Raw genomic sequence first — 19,469 nt, forward strand, 5'->3', positions numbered from 1 at the left:
TGCTCGTCCGGCCAGCTCTGTAAATCCCCGCCTCTCAGTCCATAAAAAATCACCTCATAACACAGCAAACATTAATTATAGCCGAAATGCCAGGAAGGGGTTTGTTCTGGAAGAGGTTGCTTTCATGCTAGTCACCGAGAAGCCCCGGTGGTGGTGGGGGGGGCCAGCGGGTAGGGGCTCCCACTCGGGGCTCCGAGGTGAGCCTCTCCCCACAACACAGGGCTGGGGAGGCGGAAAGTGGAGGCCAGGGCGCCTGGGATCTGGGTCTGGCCCTGCCCTCCAGCTCTGTGGCCCAAAGAAGGATCGTGCAAAGGGCTGGTGCTTCCTCCTGACGGTCAAGAGTTGGGAGGGTGAGCCCAGACCCGGGGCTCTCAGCCCCCATCTCCGTCCCCTGCAAACAGGACAGAGGTCCACCCACGGCCCTCTCAAGTCCAAGGGAGTGACAGTAAGGACTAGCGGATGTGGCCGGAGCCTCCAGCCAGGCAGAGCCCGGGAAGGGGCTGGGGGCAGCAAGCGGAAAGAGCAGGTGAGCAGAAGCCCCCCTCAGGGGCTGGGCAGCCGGCCTGGGCGGCCCGGGAGGTGACTGCTGGAAGGTCACTGGGTCACTGCTGGAAGGTCCCAAGGAGGCAAAGGGAAGATTCAGCCCCAGTTACCTGGCCCTGAGCCTAAGGAGATCCCCCCACCGGAATAAAAGGCCTTGTCTCCATCATCTCCAGCTACCGCAGGAAGACCAAGGCTGCACACTTCAGCCACGCAGGTGGTGGGGAGACCTTGGCTGGCAGCCCTGGAGACTCACACCACCCCCCATCTCAGCCCTGAACGCTGTGGCGGCGACCTTCTTCCCACAGTCATTCTTTCACTCACTCACTGTTTACTGAGTGTCTACTTACAGGGACAGGACAAGGTCGCTGTCCTTATGGGTCACAGAGTGTGTGTGAAGAACACAAACGATGGGATCGCACAGCCCTAACCTGACCCTGGACTTCAATTAGATCACTTGGTGCTGTGTGCCCCGGGGCAAGTGGCTCACCCACTCTGGGCTTTAGTCTCCTCATCTGTAAAATGACTCATGAAAAGCACTGACTACAGTTCCTGGCTCAACAAGCGTGAGTCACCCCAGAGGAGCAGGGGCGTCGTAAGACTGCACAGGACATGCCCGCGGAGCAGAGACTCCGCTGAGGTGGGGGCATCCCAGCCGGCCCAGAGGACCCCTCGCTGCTCCACGTGACGGGTTCACATCCCCCCCCGCCCAGCCAGCCTGCACTGACGGCCTCCCCTCTAGGTGTGGGACACACGACCTCAGCCCCCATCCCCCGCTGGTCTGTACTCAGGAGGAGACGGGAGAAGAGGGGGCTGGGGGACCCTCCTGGGGCCAGACGTGACTGGCAGATCCCCCCGGATGGCGGGCCCCCTCTGCAGCAGCTCCTACCCCAGGTCCCTGAGACCCAGGGGTCCCGGAGGCCGCCGTGTGGGGTGGGGCAGTCCTGCCTGGGCAGTGGGCGCGGGGAGCTGCTGCAGACATCTGAGCAAGAGGCCGGGCGGGGCATGTGCTGCTGCCGCCCAAAGAGCTGCACTCACGTGCTCCAAAGGGCCCGGGGGGTGAGGGGGGAGGGGCGGGGGCGCCGCCCCGCCCCCCGGTGAGACAGAGGCGTCCCCCAGAGCCCGCTGGTGCCCCCGGGTCCCCATCCCAGGGCCGCAGGCGGGGTGGGGGGCACAGGGCTGGGAGGGGTCAGCCCCCGGCAGGTGGGGGCCTGGAGGCCAGCATGTTACAGCCTGAGACCTGCTGGGGGTGCGTGCGTGTGTGTGTGTGTGTGTGTGTGTGTGACTGTATGTGGCTGTGACCGTGGTTGTATGTGTGTCACTGAGTGTGACCGTGTGCGCGTGTGTGTGTGTCCCCAGGCTCTAACCCCTCGGGTTTGGGTGTACCACCTGCCCCCCCGCCGTACTGCGCACGCACAGGCACACGCGTCGCACGAGAGTGTAAGCCCCGCCCCACAGCGGGCAGGGGCAGCGGCAGAGCAGCTGGAGGACAGTCAGCGTTCCGTGTGACCGACGAGGCTGGAATCGGCCCGAGTGGGGGGCGAGGGCGGCGCCCCTCCTGACAGTCCTTCCTCGCCGAGCTGAGTCCTGCCGCACCCCGCCACCGTCTGCCGGGCGTCTGTGACTCTGCTCCGGGTTTGCAGGCCACACACGCCGGTCACCGCTTGTCCCCCTGGCTAGTGCCGGGACCCGGGGGGCGGCTGTGGGCGGGATTTCAGGCAAGGCGGCCTCCCTCTGGCACGTGGTGTCGCCACCCCAGGCTGCCGCGAGGTCACCACCCCATTCCCTGGCTCAATCTCCCCTGAACGTGGTGCCCGGCCTCTGCTGCCCGCCGGGTGTTGGGGTGCCAGGGGCAGCTGCCCCCAGGCCCTAATCCCAGAGGGCTCCCGGAGGAGAGTCTGACCTTCGTGGGGGCAGAGCGGTGGGCACGGAGAGTGACACAGACCACGTCACTCAGAGGACCAGGGGCACCCCCAGTGGTGTCTGGGTGGTCCGTGGCTCTGTCCTCACCTGCTTCTCAAGGTGAGCAGCAGTTTGGACGAACTCTGAGAGCCTGCGGGAAGGGGACAGAGGCTGGAGGTGGGGACCAGGGTCCAAGCATTCCCTCCAGCTGGAGTAACGGGTCAAATCCACCTCAGTGAATTACACGCGTCAAAAACATGCCAGGAAGGAGGTCAGCAGAGAAGCGTGGCCCCACGTCACTCACAGCGAAAAGAAAGAGGCAAGAGCAGCCTCAACAGGTGAATGCAGCAGCCTGAGAAGGGAACTCAGGCTGACTTAATAGAGGTCTACATCAGGTAGAACAGAGGGGGTGGTGATCTGGCACTGCTCCGGAGGGCCGGGTTCCAGACCTCACAGGGGATAATAAAAGCTCACACTCGTAAAGCACCTACTGGGCGCCACTCTTCTGACAGCTTTACGTCTATTCACATTATATACTTAAACCAATCTGGTGAAGTCAGTACTGTTATCCGTTTTACAGAAGAGGCACAGAGATGTCTATTAACTTGCCTGAGTTTCCACGGCTACTCAGTGGTGGGGCAGGGTTCAAACCCAGGCAGTTTGGCCCCAGAGCCTGTGTGTGTGACCACACGTCCGTCACGGGGCCAAAAGATCAGTGTTCCAAGGCGAGTGACCCTGGTGAAGGGCACACGCAAAACCCGGGGGTCCGAGGAAAGGCAGGAGGCAACGGGGGTGTTTGGCTCCGTCCCCACAGGGCGTGCGGAGGGCAGAGGGGCGGAGCCTGTGTGTGGACACTGCGTGTGACCACTGGAGGACTCCCAGGGCCTGCTGATGCGAGCCTGAGCCAGCCGGCCTTGCTGGAAAGCAACCGGGGCGGCACCGCGAAGGCAAAGATGCACGTAGCCCGTGAGCCAAAATTCATTCTGGGTGCTGCCTGCACCCCAGAGAAGCTGCGAGGGGTCCGAGGACGTGCGCGACCGAACCGAGGGGTCCTCCGAGAGACCTGACTAAAGCACGTGGCACGCGCCCGGTGAGCGCTACACGGCAGGGACGGGCGCCTCCGAGCCGCGCATGCGCAGCCGCCCACAACCCGGGCCTCCGCGCACGACGCGGGGCTCATACAGAGTGCAAGCAAAAAACGCAGTAGAATAATCATCACAAAACTTAGTGAAGGACTTACTTTAAGGGGGAGGGGAGCAGGATGAGCCCCGGGGGTGACGGTGGGGATGGCGGCACGACAATGTGCTTAACGTTCCTGACCTGCACACTTAGACAGTAACTTATATGTTGTGTGTATCTAACCACCATTAAAAACTTATAAGGAAAAGGGGGGAGAGGGTCTGAGAGGGGCACACAGAGGCGTCGGGCGGGGCAGGGGGTGGTGGGGGCACTTGAACGCGGCCCTCTGTCCCCTCCAGGGCTTCCCTACGACCCAGGCAGTGATGCAGGTTAGGGAGAGCTTTCAGGTACCCATGGTATCATTCTTCATACCTCGGGCTACATTAAATATTTTATAACTAGTGAAATATTTATTAGAGATTTCTTCAATATTTGAGACGTCTTAATATTTTACAAGAGATTTTAAAATGTTTTGAAAAGGAATGGGCTGCCGTGTGAGACTGAGCTCCCCGTCGCCAGAGGTGTGCAAAGAGAGGCAGGCATCAGAGCAGGCACTCCCACTGGAGGGGGGTAGACTAGAGCAGTGGTTCCTAAACCAGGAAAACCACCAGAATCACTTGTGAGCTTTAAAAACACAGCCCCCACAGGACCCGACTCCGGTTTCTGTCTCAAGGCCCCACTGGCCTAGCTGGGGCACCGTTTGGTCTGTGCTTTGTTTCCAGGCCCCGAGGACCAAGCCCAGGCCACTCGGGCTGTTGACCAGCTTGGCCAGTCCCAGGGCTGGGGCAGAAGGCTGTCAGTTTCACAGCCATTGAGCAGAGGATGACAGGTACCAGCCCCGAACTTGATCCCTGGGGTTGCTGGCCAAGGGCCTTCAAGGACGCGTGATGCAAGGCTCCCACTGCACAGATGGAAACACTGAGGCCAGAGAGGAGAGGGGTGTCAGGACCACAGGAGTGGGTTCGGGGGGTGGTGAGGACGGAGGGCGGGCTGGAGCCCGAGCCTTCCTGCCTTCTTTCCGGGGCCTCTCTGTATCACAGGCTTCACGACCCCTGGTGGACAGAGCCACGCTAGCGACCCCCTGCAGAGGTCCTCGTCCACCCTGGGTCCCTCCAGCCAGGCCCGGCCTCCACCAGGCGCTGAGGAACCGTGTGACCATTGAACTTGGCAGGCTGGGCAGATGCGTAACGCTCTCTGCATCGGTTCCCGGGAGAGGCCGAATCCCCGTCTCACGAGCCGACAGCTCTGACGCGCCTGCCTCTCCCACCCAGCCGACAAAGAATTTAAAGCACCTACGGCCTGCCAAGAACCCCGCCAGGGAGGCAGGGCAAACAGGGTGAACCGTCCAGCAAGGTGCCAGCCCTCGCTGTGCTGTCCCTGCGAGCCTGAGGAGTCACATCAAGAGAACCTTCCAGCTCTGGCCTCTGCCCTCTAAGGGCTTGTACTCATAGCCCAGAAAGGGCAAGGAATTTTCCCTGGGTCACACAGCAAGGTCACGGCAGACCCAGGACGAGGGCCCGGTTGTCCTGAGCCCTTCTCCAGAGGGCTCCTCTGTACCCCGACCCCAACCCCGCGCCAGGACATCAGGGCCATGCAGCAGCCCTGGGGCTGGGAGTCCAGGAGGAGGTCGTGCAAGTGATTAACCCTGTAGCTGGTTCCCTTCTGCCTGCACGTCCCCCACAAACAGGGTGCCAGAGCAGAGGGCCTGAGAGCTGGCTCTGCAGACGAGTTGCCACTCGCCAGATGAGGGCCTTGGGCAAGCCGCTAAATCTCTGTGTCACTGCTTCCTCATCAGAAAGCCCCACAGGGCTGAGAGAATTAGTTATAATCACGCCAGATAACTGTTATCAAATGTTTGATTTTACAAGTGCTGACACGCGTATTTAAATGCTATTAAACACAAAGCAACACGATGATGGGTCTCATTTGACAGACGAGGAAACTGAGGCACCCCAAGGGCGAGGCGCACGTCAGTGAGTGGCCAGGTTGGGACCTGGACCAGGCGGACGGCACGGGCTGCCCGCTGGACCGTCTCAGTGCCAGAGGTCTGAGCTAAGTCTCAGCATCCAGGCATCAGTACTTCCAACAATAATGTAAGGATGTCTTACGTTATAAAATAAAAAGTAATCGTAACAGCCGGGTCTGTGGAAGGGGGGCCCAAGTACAAAGATGGGGGGGCTCAGGGGAGGAGGGGATCCAGTCCAGGAAGGGAGAGGTGGTCTCGGGGCCCACGAAGCCCGAAGCAGGAAGGGCCTTCAAGGACCTCGGGATCCACACTGGCCACATTCCTGGCTCATGATGCCAGGCAGGGGGCTGTCTGGTCCCCACCCGCCCTACTGGGTCCGGCTGGGTCGGTGAAGGTGGGTGCCCGGTCCTTCCCCAGCACACGGCCTCGGGGCGCTCTCTGCTGCACCGGGCTGGGGGCTGACACTGGTTGTGGGGTGGGCCCGCTGCCCCTCTCTGGAGGCTGGACGGGCCTTGAGGGGAGCTGGACACCTCTTGAGAAATCAAAGGTGGGTGAGGACTTCCGGGGCCCCGGCTGGAGACTTGGGACCCCTGGCTGGTCCCACCCTCCTCTTCCCAGCAGAGCGGGTGGGTGGTGGTCCCAGGCTGCGTCCCAGAGAGAACTTGGGTTTCCTCGTGATGAGGGAAACGGGGGTGGGAGTGGGGCTGGAGAGGAGAGGCGTCTCCTGGGACAGCTCCAGGCCACACGGAGCTCACGGGGGAGACGTGCCGGGATGCTGTCTCAGGGCTGAGAAAGAGGAGGCCGGGCCTGCAGGTGCCACCTGCCCCCCAGGAACCTGTTCCTTCCTGGTCTCAGCGCTCGTCACCACCCCCATCACCCCCATTTGAAACGAGTCCTCTGGGCCCTGCTATGTCTCTGGTTTTCACGACGGCGGCACAGATCTGCCGGGGGCCCCAGGAAGCAGCTCCCCATGGACTCGGTGTGAACAGCCGTCCAACACATCTCCTCTTCCAGCGGCCCGGGTGACTCTGAGCACCTCAGTCTCTGAGCCCCTGATTCTCGCCTGCAAAACGGGACCGTGGCTCCCACCCTGCCCGCCCACATCACACAGACAAATGGCAAGCAAGTCCCCCCCACGTGCCAGATGCTGGGCCAACTGGGATGCAGAGGACAGTAAGACCGATGTCTTGGAATTGCCGGTCTGGTGGGGGAGACAGAGCTCCACGTGGCACGAGCGAGATGTAATCGTGAGATAGCGCTGCGGGGAGCTGGCGGAAGGGGATCAGTCCAGGGGTCCAGGTCCGGCCAGTGTTCCCAGAGACCTAAGAGAGAGCTTGGCTATGCAAAGGCCATAGGTGAGCCCAGCGAAAAGACGGGCAGGGCCTATGAGGAAGTACAGAGGCCGGAAGAGCTGGAACTTGGAAGGTGGGGTTGATGGGGTGAAAGGAACCCACTGGGGCAGACCTGCTGGGAGCTCTGCTCTCAGCCCGGGGGCACTGGGGAGCCACTGAAGGTTCAGTAGAGAGGAGGAATGATCACCCTGGCTGTTGACGGAGAATGAACTATTGCAGTAAACAGTGGGTGTGCAGAGAATAGAGAGGAAGCTGCAACAGTCACTGAAGGAGGGAGGACGGGGGTTCTGGGCTGGCTCGTGGAGGGAAACGGAGAGATAAGGGGAAGAAGCCACGAGACACAGACAATACCCGACGGAAACGCGCACACGCGTGCGCAGGGAGACTCAGATGCACAGCAGCGCTATTCGTAATAGCCCCAGCTGGACACTAGCCGGTGCCCGTCAACAAGAGCCCGGACAGCACACGGCGGTACATCCACACCATGGGACGGCAATGACCCGGCAACAGGACGGGCAAGCCCTGAGGACGCAACAGTGTGATGAAAGTCACACACACAAGGTTGAGCGAACCATTTACACAGAGTTCCAAAATGGGCAGAGTGTGGTTATGGGAAGGCTAGTGGTTACCCTCGGGGCGGTGACTGGAAGGGGACATGAGGGCCTCAGGGGGCTGGTGATGCCCTTGATCTGGGTCCCAGGGACACGAGTGTGTCCGGTTCATCAAAGTTTAATGAGCTAAACATACTTGTGACTCCTGCACTTTTCTGTCTGTTACGCTCCAATAAAAGATTCGAGAGAGAGAGAGAAAGGGGGTACTTAGGAGGTCAGACCAATGTCACCTGGAGATTTACTGGGTGGTGGGAGACCAGGGGCAGTGAGTGATGATGAACTGGTACAGTCAGAGCCATGCCGAGCTCGGGGTGCCTGTGACGGAGGATGAGGGGAGATGCCCAAGGCCTGGGCTGGGCAGAGAAGACCGGGCAGGGGGGGAGATGGTCCAGGCGCTGCCTGCACGGTGTGGCTGAGGCCGGGCAGGGAAAGGGCACAGCATGAGAAGAAAGCGTGGGCAGGGACTTCAGGAGGACCCACACTTAGGGACACCTGAGAGGGAAGTGTGTCCGGAGGCCGGAGGACGCAGATGCCAAGAGCAGAGAAGCAGATGTTTCAGGACAGAAGGTGTGATCCGGGCCACTGAGTCCCGGGCACGTGGGAACCTCTCAAGTCACAGGGAGCTGGAATTATTGGGGTCCCGATTTCACAGATGAGCTGGGATCAGGGCACGTCCCAGAGGTCTCCTCCATGTGTATCAGGTGAGTAGCACCTGTGCTAGAACCTGCCTAACACACACACAGCCCAGGCTGCAAGGGCTCAGAACACACTAAAGAGGGGCAGGGGCAGGTGGGGGACAAGACTGGCATGTGCAGGGAGACCAGGTGCCCACGCCGTGAGCCGAGGATGGACAGAGGGGCTGACGGGGTGCGGGGGAGGGAGCCATCTCTGAGCGATGGGTATCTTCACGGATGGGTGTGTGCAGACCAGACTCCCAAGGAGGAAGGAGGGGGAGGGGTCTAGGGGGAGGTCGGGGCTGCCTGACCCAGACCTGGCCCTGTTGGTGGGGAGGGTGGCCCTGGGGTGTGGAGAAGCGGCAGGGGCGGGCAGCATTCAGCGCCCTGACTCTGTGCAGGTGCTCAGAACCATGGACAGCTCTGGGCTGGCCCTAGATGCTCCGTAGAGGCCTAAACGGGGAACCGCAAGCTCCCTGCCTCGGGGACATCCCACCCTCAGCACCGCAGAAGCCCAGGCTCAGAGAGGCTGACGGCCGTGCTGAGAAGGAGAAAGGAGGACATGGCTGAGACCATGTGTCACTAACACAGGGTCTGGGGGCTTCACTGTCCATAAACAGGAAACAGACAAGATAATCTATCTCTAGGTAGGGTGACCACACATCCTGGTTTGCCCTGTTTCAGTGTAATTATTAATACCGCCTCTTTTTACTCTCAAAAGTGTTTCTGGTTTGGACACTAAATTACAGAGTCACCCTCTTGCTAGGGGACCTTTCCATTCAAAATGTACTAATGATTTCCTCTTGCTCCATAACTTTCAGTAACGGCAAGCTTCCTGCCCAGACCAGTGAGGCTCTGGGAGCGGACCAGTCGCACGCCAGCCCCATCCCCCATTCACCAGCCAGGCCGGCCAAGGATGCCCTGCACCTGCTTCTTCTCCCCACAGGTCCTGAGGCCACAGGACGTCCAAGAAGAATGTGTGACCAAGCTCTCTTGTTGGTCACCAGTTTCTATCCTCCTCTTCCTTTACTACTGGACCCACGTAAAGACTGTGGTTCCCAGCCTCCCTTGCAGATAGGCAGGGCCTATGACTCAGTTCCAGCCGACGGGATGTAAGTGGAGGTTGAAGGGCACCACTGCTGAATCACTCCCTTAAAAGGAATGGGCATGCATGCACCTTGCCCAGTTAGGATGCAGATGTGATGGTGGGAAACGGAGCAGCCACTTTGGTCCCAGACACAGAAGCCACAGGTTATAGTGACAGAGCTGCCCTACCAGCCCTGGGCCGCAGACTTCTGGGCTGCTTTGTGAACAAGAAATAAAGTTCTATCTCATTTGAATTATCGTATTTTTGGAGAACTTTAACAGCTTACTAATACAGATGAGGGCCTTCTCACTCGGGGGACAGATTACTAGGGAGAGAGCTCAGTGGGATCTGGAGATGCTCCGGGAGCCGGGAACAAAGGAGAGGCAGGACTGGCACCCCCACCACACACCCTGCAAGCTTGTCCCTGCCACCCTCCACCCTACCTCTCTCCACCCTCCACCCTACCTCTCTCCACCCTCCACCCTACCTCTCTCCACCCTCCACCCTACCTCTCTCCACCCTCCACCCTACCTCTCTCCACCCTCCACCCTACCTCTCTCCACCCTCCACCCTACCTCTCTCCACCCTCCATCCTACCTCTCTCCACCCTCCACCCTACCTCTCTCCACCCTCCATCCTACCTCTCTGCACCCTCCACCCTACCTCTCTCCACCCTCCATCCTACCTCTCTCCACCCTCCCACCACGGCCCAGGCCCGGGCCACGTCCTACGCTGTGTGCATGCCAAGTGCTATGGAAACACCATTTCTCACATCTGGAAAGGCCTCCTCTTCGCCACCCACCCCAAGGCCTGCCCATCCTTCCCTCCAGGAAGCCGGCTCTGTCCGGTCTGCTTCTCCTCTGAGCTCGGCGTGCACTCACACATCCTGTCTGGAAGGCTCAAGGCCCACGGGAGCCCCATCCCCAGCCAGGCCTGGCCCTCCAGCTGCACAGACCAAGCACAGCGCCCACCTCTGCCCACCCTCCCCAGGAGCCTCAGTGTTGGCGGGTCAGCCTGGAACTGCAGCCGGCCAGATGCGCTCAGCATTTCAGGGCCAAACTGCAAGCGACCAGGCCAGAGGCATTCACGGGTCCGGGGCCAGGCCAGGCAGCGAGCCCTTGTGGGCTCCAGGCATCCTTGCTGTCTATGCAGACAGCAGCGAGGCTGCAGGACGGGGAGTGAGAGTGGGAGCCCTGGGCGCGGCGCTGGGCAGGACCCTCAACCTTTCCCCACCTCCATTTCCTGGGGGCGGTCACAGCAGTGACGCCTGTCACTCAGGGCCACTGTGGGGGGTGAGCTCTGGCGTGGAGAGGGCTGCACACAGTGGGTGGTCAGTAAATGCATCCTCGCTCCCTCCGCCCTTCCCTCCCCCCTGAACATCCCGGCAGAGGAGCTTCTCCAGCGCTCTGGGTCACGTCCATATCAAATCACCACGACGAGAAAACAACTGTCTGCTGGTTTCCCCTCCGGCTCCCATGCCCCGTGCCTGCCGCCCTCTCTGGCCTGCTCCAAACCCCACTCTTCACCCAATTCCCCCCTCCCATCACCCCCACAGCTGTCATCATCCCGGCCTGGGCAGCGGCCTCCCCTCCCCGGACCCTCCCGCTCCCCGCACACCCCGACCCACTCCGGCTGCAGCCCTGGCTGTGAGTCACTGGGGCTGAGCATGCGGAGGAGGACGGGGAGGGCAGGGCGGAGCACGGGGCCCCCCCGGGATCGTGGGGACACATACGCACAGAGAGGCATTTGCACACGTGTGCAGGATGTGGACATCCACGAAGGAGGAGGTGGCGAGGGGGGACGGCAGGGGAGGAGGCAGAGGTGAGGTGCTCCTCGGTGCCTCTCATTCACTTCATCGAAGGGCCCCGCCCGCAGCTGCCACACCCCCATCGTACAAAGAACAGAGAGGTTAAGCGACTTGCCCCTGACTGCACAGCTGGCCAGCACTGGGACCCATATTTAAATCTGGGACCTAGAGTGGGTCCCTGGCAGTGGTGCTAAAGAGACAGGTCAGAAGTCAGAGGCAGAGGTCAGGTCTACGAGGGAGGGGGCGAGAAGGAGCTCAGGCGGAAGGAAAAACCCGCAGCAGAGATGGGTGCAAGGGGCCGCAGGCTCAACCCAGGAGCTCTGGCCTGAAGGAGAAGGGGTATCCAGGGCCTGCCCAGCCAGAGACAGCCCAGAACAGGAGGCGCCCCGAGGCTCGACCCTCCTCCTGCTAATTCACTTCAGGAACCACAGGACGCACGTTCTAGGAGGAAATGAAAAGACAAGTTAAGGTCTAGGAGCAGAAACGTGGCCCCGCAAGCCTGGCCCACCAGATGGCTGGAGGGACACAAAGGCCAAGGAGGGGCTTTGCCGGAGGCCAAAGGGGGAGCACAGGGATCCAGGGCCCAAGAGGCTGTGGGAGAGGGGAGAGACGCTCCCCCATCCAGGGCAGCTCTGTACAAGCTGACTGGACACCCCCGCAGGGGGCTAGGGCAGCGTGGGTCCGCGGGGAGGAGAAATGCGACTGAGGCAGAGCCACCCTTGAGCTGAGCCCACTGTGGGCAGCAGGAGCCAGGTGTGGGGTGGAGTGGGGAAGAATGCCCTGAGGCGGGGCCACGACTCATCTCACAAAGGCCAGCACGTGGCCTCGTGAACACAGGGCAGGGGTCTACTGCCTGGAAAACAGTAGGCACCAAGTAAGTATGCGACAGAGGAACCATTTAGTGAGAACCAACCATTAGGCAGTAGTGGACCACAGTGGGCAAGAGAACAGGCTCAGGTTGTTATCCTGATAACAAGGAACAGACTCGGCCAGTATACTCCCTTCCCTTCTCCTCTGCTTTTCCCACCTGAGATGCAGATACGATGGCTGGAGGCACAGCAGCCATCTGGAGGCCATGAGGACAAATGCTAAGACTGGCCAAGGGGGCAGTTACAAGGAAACTGAATTGCTGATAACTTCCTTAGACTGTGTACCACCTCCACTGCTGCACTCTTTACGTGAGAAAAATGAATCGCTACATGGGGTTCAACCACACAAGTGTCAGCTTTCTGTCTTGTTCGGCCAAATTCAATCCCTAGCTGACACAGCAAAAAATAATGCTGAATAATTTCATTAGACAGTTACTCTTAATTTAATTCTTTTCAGTGCTGCTGATTACATCAAAAGAAAGTCTCAGATCAGGGCTAGTAAGTCTTGAACACCTGTGCACACTTGCTGTTTTCCCTTTTTAATAAAGCGATAGCAGGCCTTGGGCTCTGAGCTTCCTCTGGGCCGCGGCATCCAACTAGAATATAATAACATTGCTTTGTTTCCACTGAATTTATTTTTATGATTATGAATTCTATTTATGGAAAAGGAGGCTTGTTTTCCATTTGTAGTAGTGCCATAAAAGTTCCCTTTTAAATAAATGTATTTAAGTTTTTAAAAAGTAAATTTACTTAGAGAAAAACAGTAAGAACACAGTCAGAGGGAATGTGTGTGAGTGTGAGTGTGTGTGTGTGTGTGTGTGTGTGTGTGTGTGTGTGTGTGTGTGTGAGACGGGGATGGGGGGCGGGGGGGGCTAACATGGGTGGCTACTGCCCAGCCCTGCACTTCGGCTGCTGGGGACTGTCTGCCCCTGAGCTCCGGGCGGGATGAAGGCTGGGGGCTGATCTCCGTTGTCTGTCCTGCCTGGGGCAGGGAGTGGATGGCTGGACCCCTGGCGCTGGGAATCTCTAAAAGGTGGAGCTCAGAGCTGCGTGCTGGGCAATCAGGTGATGAGCTGTGAGCAGGGGTCTGAAGCCGTCCTGGTAACCAAGCCACTAACTCAAAGTCTCAGTGCCTTCCAGCCTGTCTGTGTGAGGCCCCGACTTCAAAAGCCGGGCCTCCAGGAGCGGGCGTGACCTTTTGCTAATTAGCTCGGGCTGTTTGCTCTGCAGCTGCCAGCTGATCTCCGGACAGCAGCTCGAACTCCAGCCACTGCTGCCTGTCACCATCAGGCAGATAAATAACTCCGCTCCTTGGAGAGATGGGGGCGGGGAACCAGGACGAGCTGGAGGGCTGGGGGAGGGGCTGGGATGTGCAGGAGGGGAGGGGGCGGGTCCTGACGGTGCTGGGTGGCAAGTCACCCTTATGTCATGCCAGCTCTGCTGGGGAAAGCATCACCCCCATTTCTCAAAGAAGAAAACCGAGGCCTAGGGAGGGGAGGGGTCTTACAGAGGGGGGCTGGGTTCCAGCTCTGCCAGCTCCCAGAACTCCCTCTCACCCACCACCCATAGCCCAGGGCCGCTCGCTGGGCTCTGTCCCTGGTGCCGAGTACAGTGCCGGCCCAGAGCTGGCCCTGACAGGTCACCTGGGGTCACCAGAACACTCAGAAGGTTCCTTCTGGACTCTTTAGTCATTGCTTCAATAAAAGACACTTCTAGGGACGAGGCCTTAGGACCAGGAAACGGAGGAGGAAGGAGGCAAGAATAGACCAAGAAAGTTCGAGTCGCTGAATGACAAAATGTTCTATCTGGAAGGGATCTCAGGGAAAACAGCCCAACCCCCAGGTTCCTGGAGAAGACCTAGTGCACGGCGCGGGTTCCCTCGCCAGACCCTGCAGGAGCACCACCATCTGCTTTGCCACCTGCCTTCTCAGGTGGCGCGGGGCTGGGAAACGTCCCATCCATTCATCCCACAAACATTCATTCAGTGTCTGCCTCCCGCCAGGCTCAGGAGGCTGCCCGCGGAGCACGCAGCCAGGGCCAGGGCACGAGGGGGGTGCCCCCCGGCCGTGGGGGTCCCGGACTAGCTCGGGTGAGCCCGAACTTGACATGGGCTGGGGAGAGCGGGCACCTTGGAAGGAAGGGAAGAACTAACATTTATCCAAAGTGATGGACCAGAGACACTCCCATTTCATGCTGGGGGGGCAAGGGGTGATACCCATTACTGTTTCCTGAGCGCCTACTGTACACCAGGCAATTCACACATCCCACTGAACGCTCTCCTTAAGGGAGAGATTATTAATCTCTGTTTTACCGATTTAAAAAATGTGAGGTCATAAGCGAAGTCAGTCAGAAAGAGAATGACAAATACCTTATGATATCACTTATATGTGGAATCTAAAATACGACACAGGGACTTCCCTGGCGGTCCAAGGGTTAAGATTCCACACTTCCAATGCAGGGGGCGCAGGTGCAATCCCTAGTTGGGGAACTAAGGTCCCACATGCGGCGCGATGCGTCCAAAAATTAATAAATAAATAAAATGAAATAAAGTACGACATGAACTTACCTACGAAACAGAAACAGACTCACAGACATAGAGGACAAACTCGAGGTTGCCAACGGGGAGGGTGGTGGGGGAGGGATGGATTGGGAGTTTGGGTTTAGCAGATGTGAACTATTACATATAGGATGGATAAACAACAAGGTCCTACTGTATAGCACAGAGAACTATATTCAAAATCCTGTGATAAACCATAATGAAAAAGAATATATATGTATAACTGAATCACTTTGCTGTACAGCAGAAATTAACACACCATTGTAAATCAACTATAGTTCAATAAATTTTTTAAAACATGGGAGGTCAGAGGTAATGAGTGACCTCTCCAGCGTTCTACATCCAAAATTCAGCAGAGTAGGGTCTGTCCGACACCGAATTCACTCCAAAGACAGACGGACCTTGGAGAGAGGATATTCCAGGCAAAGGTACCACTGTGAGCAAAGGCACAGGGTAGGAAAGGACTGAGCTGATGCCAGAGCCTCAGCCAAACCCTGGCTGTCCTGCACCCTCACGGCCATGCCAATGGCCTGAGGTCAGCACCCCCGAATCCTCCCAGCCGGGCCCTAAGTGCACACTCTCTGCCACAGCCCTGGGCCTCTGGGGTGTCCTGTCCACTCCTGTGTCACGCTCCACTGCTGTGCGGTTCTCAGTCTGGACGCCCATGGGGGTCTTAGGCTGCTGTGTGGTCAGGGCTGACCCCCACCCTAGACTGTCCTGTCTTCTCAACTTCTCAACAAATCCATGGAGAAGTTTCTTGGGGACCCCACCATAGTTCATATGGGAAACTAAGGCCCCCTGAGGGGCAGGTGCCGGTCTCTGTCACACGGAGTTGGTGGCAGTGACGGGGTCAGAGCCCAGCCCACCCCCAAGCCCGACGTCCTGGATGATATCAGCTAAAGAGACGGGGGGCCACGGTGCAGCACGGACTGTGCGTGCCCACACCCTTCCCTCCTGCGAAACCTGGAGGCGCCTGGAGGGACAGGGGTCTCCACCCACCATGCCCAGGGTCCGGCAAACGGCAGGCACTCGATGGCCGTCTGGAGAACGACGGAAGGCGCAGGGACCAGGCGGCTTAACCCCGTGACCCGGTCCCAGCCCAGCGCTCCACCCCGCGAGGCCCACGAGTTCCAGCTGCGCGCGCCTGCGCTCTGCCCCTCTCCCATGCCAAGCCTGCCCGCCCTCAGGGCTTTGCTCTGCCGCTGCCTCTGCCCAGAACCCCTGCGGCCTCTCCTCCTGCCGGTGGGCTCCTCTCCGTCCTCGACTCCTCTTCAGAATCACCTCCCCAAAGCCTCACTCTGAAGCCACGGAGAAGTCTGGGGAGCTACGTGCTGAAGGACGAAGCCTCACAAATCCCCAGACGCCTCCTGTCACAGTCTGTTAGAGGTGGCAGAGCGTAAGATCACCATCACTTCACATAAACTCAGTTTACAGGGTTCTTTAACAGCTGAATACAGCAGGCAACAGTCTACTGCAAACACCCAAAACCTAAAATCCACTTTTCAAGGTACCATGTCATTTACCAACAGCACCTCCTGCTGGTTCAGTGAAACATTACAACCCAGCTCTATCAGACAAGGAAACTCCCATTCACAGCACCTGCCTATAAGCCAAGTGTGAAAACTGCTGAATCAGAGTCCCAGGACCACGTGAAGTACCTGTGGCCTGGAGAAACCCAAGATACAGTCGACAAAAGAGGGCATATCTGTGATTTCTGAACGCACTGAAGGAAAACAGCTTGTCCAGCTACTTTCCAGCTGGAGGTGAGACTCCCAGCAGACACAGCACAGCTGGTCACTGAACTCCTGGCCACTGGGATGGCAGCTTCAACCCCCATCATTCGCTTAGGTATTCAATTCAGCATCTCAGATAATTTTTTCCATATAAGTCTGTCTTCAAATATACACCGAGTCAATATTAACATATACTGCGCTGCAGGTACGGCGTTTTACACTCCAACACATGATGTTGCATCTATTCCCATAAAGTGGTGGAAGACGAAATCTCTTTTACCCCCAGAGCATCCCCTGACTCATCAGGGGAGGATACTGGACTGGCCTGAGCACGGCCACTACCTACTCAGACCATTCTCGGGTCCCCTAAAACCCCCAGTTCCTCTTGTTGAGTCTTAGGGAGCCCCTGCAGCCTTTGCCCATTTCCTCTGTGGGATGGGCAGCACCTCTGAACGAGAGTCAGACCCTAAAGGCCATTTGTTCCTGCAGGACAGCCAAATTTCACCCCACCCCTTCTGGGCCGCACCCATGACCCAGCACACCTGCTTCCCAGGTCGTTATGAACTGGCCCTGCCCCCCTTTGCCAGGACAGCCAGTGAGCAAGGGCATCCCTTACCTTCGGGTCAGGGCCTGCTGATGACCTGGCCTGTCTGAGAAGACCAGGCGGGTGTGTTCCTCCCCAGGGGGCCGTGGGCATCACATCCTCACTGCAGGACACAGAGGGAGAGCACGGGTCCAGACAAAGTGCAGGACACAGTGTCACCAAGGCAGCTTCCACTGTGTGGGGACAGAGGGGAGAGGAGTTGAGAAGGGAACGGGCCTTTCGGAAGAGCCCATCTACCTGAGCACAGGGGGAGTCTCTGCCCTGTGTGTGCTCACTGTGTCGATAACAGAACGGAGAGACCAGGACTTCGAGGAGAGCAAAGGGCAGGCAAGGGGCCGACACAGAGGCAAGAGACCAACAGAACTTCGCAGTACAGACTGGCTGGGCCCGTGGTCACTGCTGCGATTCCAGCCCACTCCACCCTGCGGTGGCCCGGGGGTTGGGCAGGGAGCCCCAGAAACAGAAGCCTTAGACCCCCGGCCCGGCTCTGGCTGACATGATGAGCTTGTGACCCGGGCAAGTCAGCTTACAGCCCGAGCCCCCTCACCTGCCCAGCAGGTGTGACTGGCTCTGGCTGACATGGTGAGCTTGTGACCCGGGCAAGTCAGCTTACAGCCCGAGCCCCCTCACCTGCCCAGCAGGTGTGACCGGCTCTGGCTGACATGGTGAGCTTGTGACCCGGGCAAGTCAGCTTACAGCCCGAGCCCCCTCACCTGCCCAGCAGGTGTGACCGGCTCTGGCTGACATGGTGAGCTTGTGACCCGGGCAAGTCAGCTTACAGCCCGAGCCCCCTCACCTGCCCAGCAGGTGTGACCGGCTCTGGCTGACATGGTGAGCTTGTGACCCGGGCAAGTCAGCTTACAGCCCGAGCCCCCTCACCTGCCCAGCAGGTGTGACCGGCTCTGGCTGACATGGTGAGCTTGTGACCCGGGCAAGTCAGCTTACAGCCCGAGCCCCCTCACCTGCCCACCAGGTGTGACCGGCTCTGGCTGACATGATGAGCTTGTGACCCGGGCAAGTCAGCTTACAGCCCGAGCCCCCTCACCTGCCCACCAGGTGTGACCGGCTCTGGCTGACATGATGAGCTTGTGACCCAGGCAAGCCAGCTTACAGCCCGAGCCCCCTCACCTGCCCACCAGGTGTGACCAGTCATCCATCCTGGATCAACCCCAACTAGCACTGAGCAGTCCTCTCTGTGCTGAGGGCCTTCCACGCGCCTCACTTCACCCTCACTCTTCAATCACTCCATCCCCACTTTGCAGGTAGAGAAACTGAGGACGAGGGGGCGTCCTCTTGCGGGGGCACCCAGGGGAGATGCAGTAAGGAGCCGCGTTTGGATAAAGCCCGGTGCCACCATGCCACCGCTCTCTTTGTTTCCAGCCAGCTCGAGGGTGGCACCACCTGGTTTGGGGCGAGGGGGTGCCCAGAGGAAGCGGCACCTTGGGGACAAAGGGGATCCCGGGAGTAGTATGGGGGCGCTCCGGCACACCTTCAGCCCCTGGAGGCCCGGCAGTGACCCTCAAGGGCCTGGGCAGGAGCCAGATCCCCACGCAGTCTGCCTGCGCCTCCCGTCCCCCCACTCGGAAGCCCCCAGGCTCCTGGGCTGAGGGTGGGCGCTGAAAGGGAGAGGGGGCCTGTCCTGGGAGTGTGTGCAAATAGATGAGCGAGTGGCGCGTAATTACCTAAAATTGTTGGTTAGAACCGGATGTAAATAACCAAAAAATATGTGGGGAAGTGGGGGGAATGCTCATCAATTAGAGTTAATTACTTAACAGCTAATTGAAATAATAATGGGATGTATTTGAATATGCTAATGAGGCTGAACCTGCCTCGGAAAAGGTAATTGGAATAAAAATAGAGAGAACACCGGGCTCAGAAGCTCCCTGAAGCCTGGCCCCCAGGAGGCTTCCAGGCTGAGACCGAAGCCCAGGGACCCAGAGGCCACATCCCTTCCCACCCCCAGGCCTTTGCCCACCCTGGCTGCCCGCCCAGAGTGACCTCTGCTCTCCTCTCCTGGGTCCTGGTGACCCTGACAACCCCAGCTCGGCCTCCCAGCTGCCCAGAGCCAGCAGAGGGGCTGCCTCGCCCCATGAAGCCCCAGAGGAGAAGCAGGAACGCACGCTTATTGAGCGCCCCCTGTATACCCAGCCCAGCTTCGAAAAGAGTCCCGCATTACAGACGAGGAAACAGCTCGGGAACCCCGGGCACCCTGCCGTCTCGGCGGCACCGGGCAGGGCCAGGGCGCGGGTTTCCGGCTTCCCTCAGACATCGTAGCAAAGCTGCCCGAGGCGGACCAGCGGCCCCCACGCCCCCACGCGTGAGAGCAGAAGCCAGGCCGCCGCACGGGCAGATCCGCGGTCCCCGGTCTGCGAGTGGGTCCTGCGGTCTCACACTGCCTGAGCTTTCCCTCTCCGTTAGCATCGCTTGCAGACCCCAAAATCACTCGTGTGTGCACACACACGCACACACACGCACCGCACTTGGCTTTAACCCAGCCCCGGCATCCCGCCCTGCAGCCGCCGCGCAGGCCGACCAGAGAGGCCACAGGAGCCCGGGGCCCGCTCCCACCCACCTGCCTCTGATAATAC

The 19,469-nt window shown here is 59.3% G+C and overlaps 1 protein-coding gene across 11 annotated transcripts in view; it reads right to left on the minus strand.

Moving 5' to 3' along the window:
- The window catches only part of ELFN1 (extracellular leucine rich repeat and fibronectin type III domain containing 1), a 71,838-nt gene that overhangs the window by 16,851 nt on the left and 35,518 nt on the right, over nt 1-19,469 (minus strand). For 7 of the 11 annotated variants that reach the window (XM_082430560.1, XM_082430564.1, XM_082430562.1 and 4 more), the window contains one exon: nt 16,894-17,054. The exons of 3 other annotated variants lie outside the window; for them this stretch is intronic. The gene's annotated coding sequence lies outside the window, so the exon portion shown is untranslated. Of the gene's footprint in view, nt 1-4,009; nt 5,037-16,893; nt 17,055-19,469 lie in introns of those variants that run through there. One more of the 11 variants, XR_014254898.1, reaches the window with a different exon arrangement.

Source organism: Balaenoptera physalus, assembly GCF_965194825.1.
Source record: "Balaenoptera physalus genome assembly, chromosome: 16".
Lineage (NCBI taxonomy): Eukaryota > Metazoa > Chordata > Mammalia > Artiodactyla > Balaenopteridae > Balaenoptera > Balaenoptera physalus.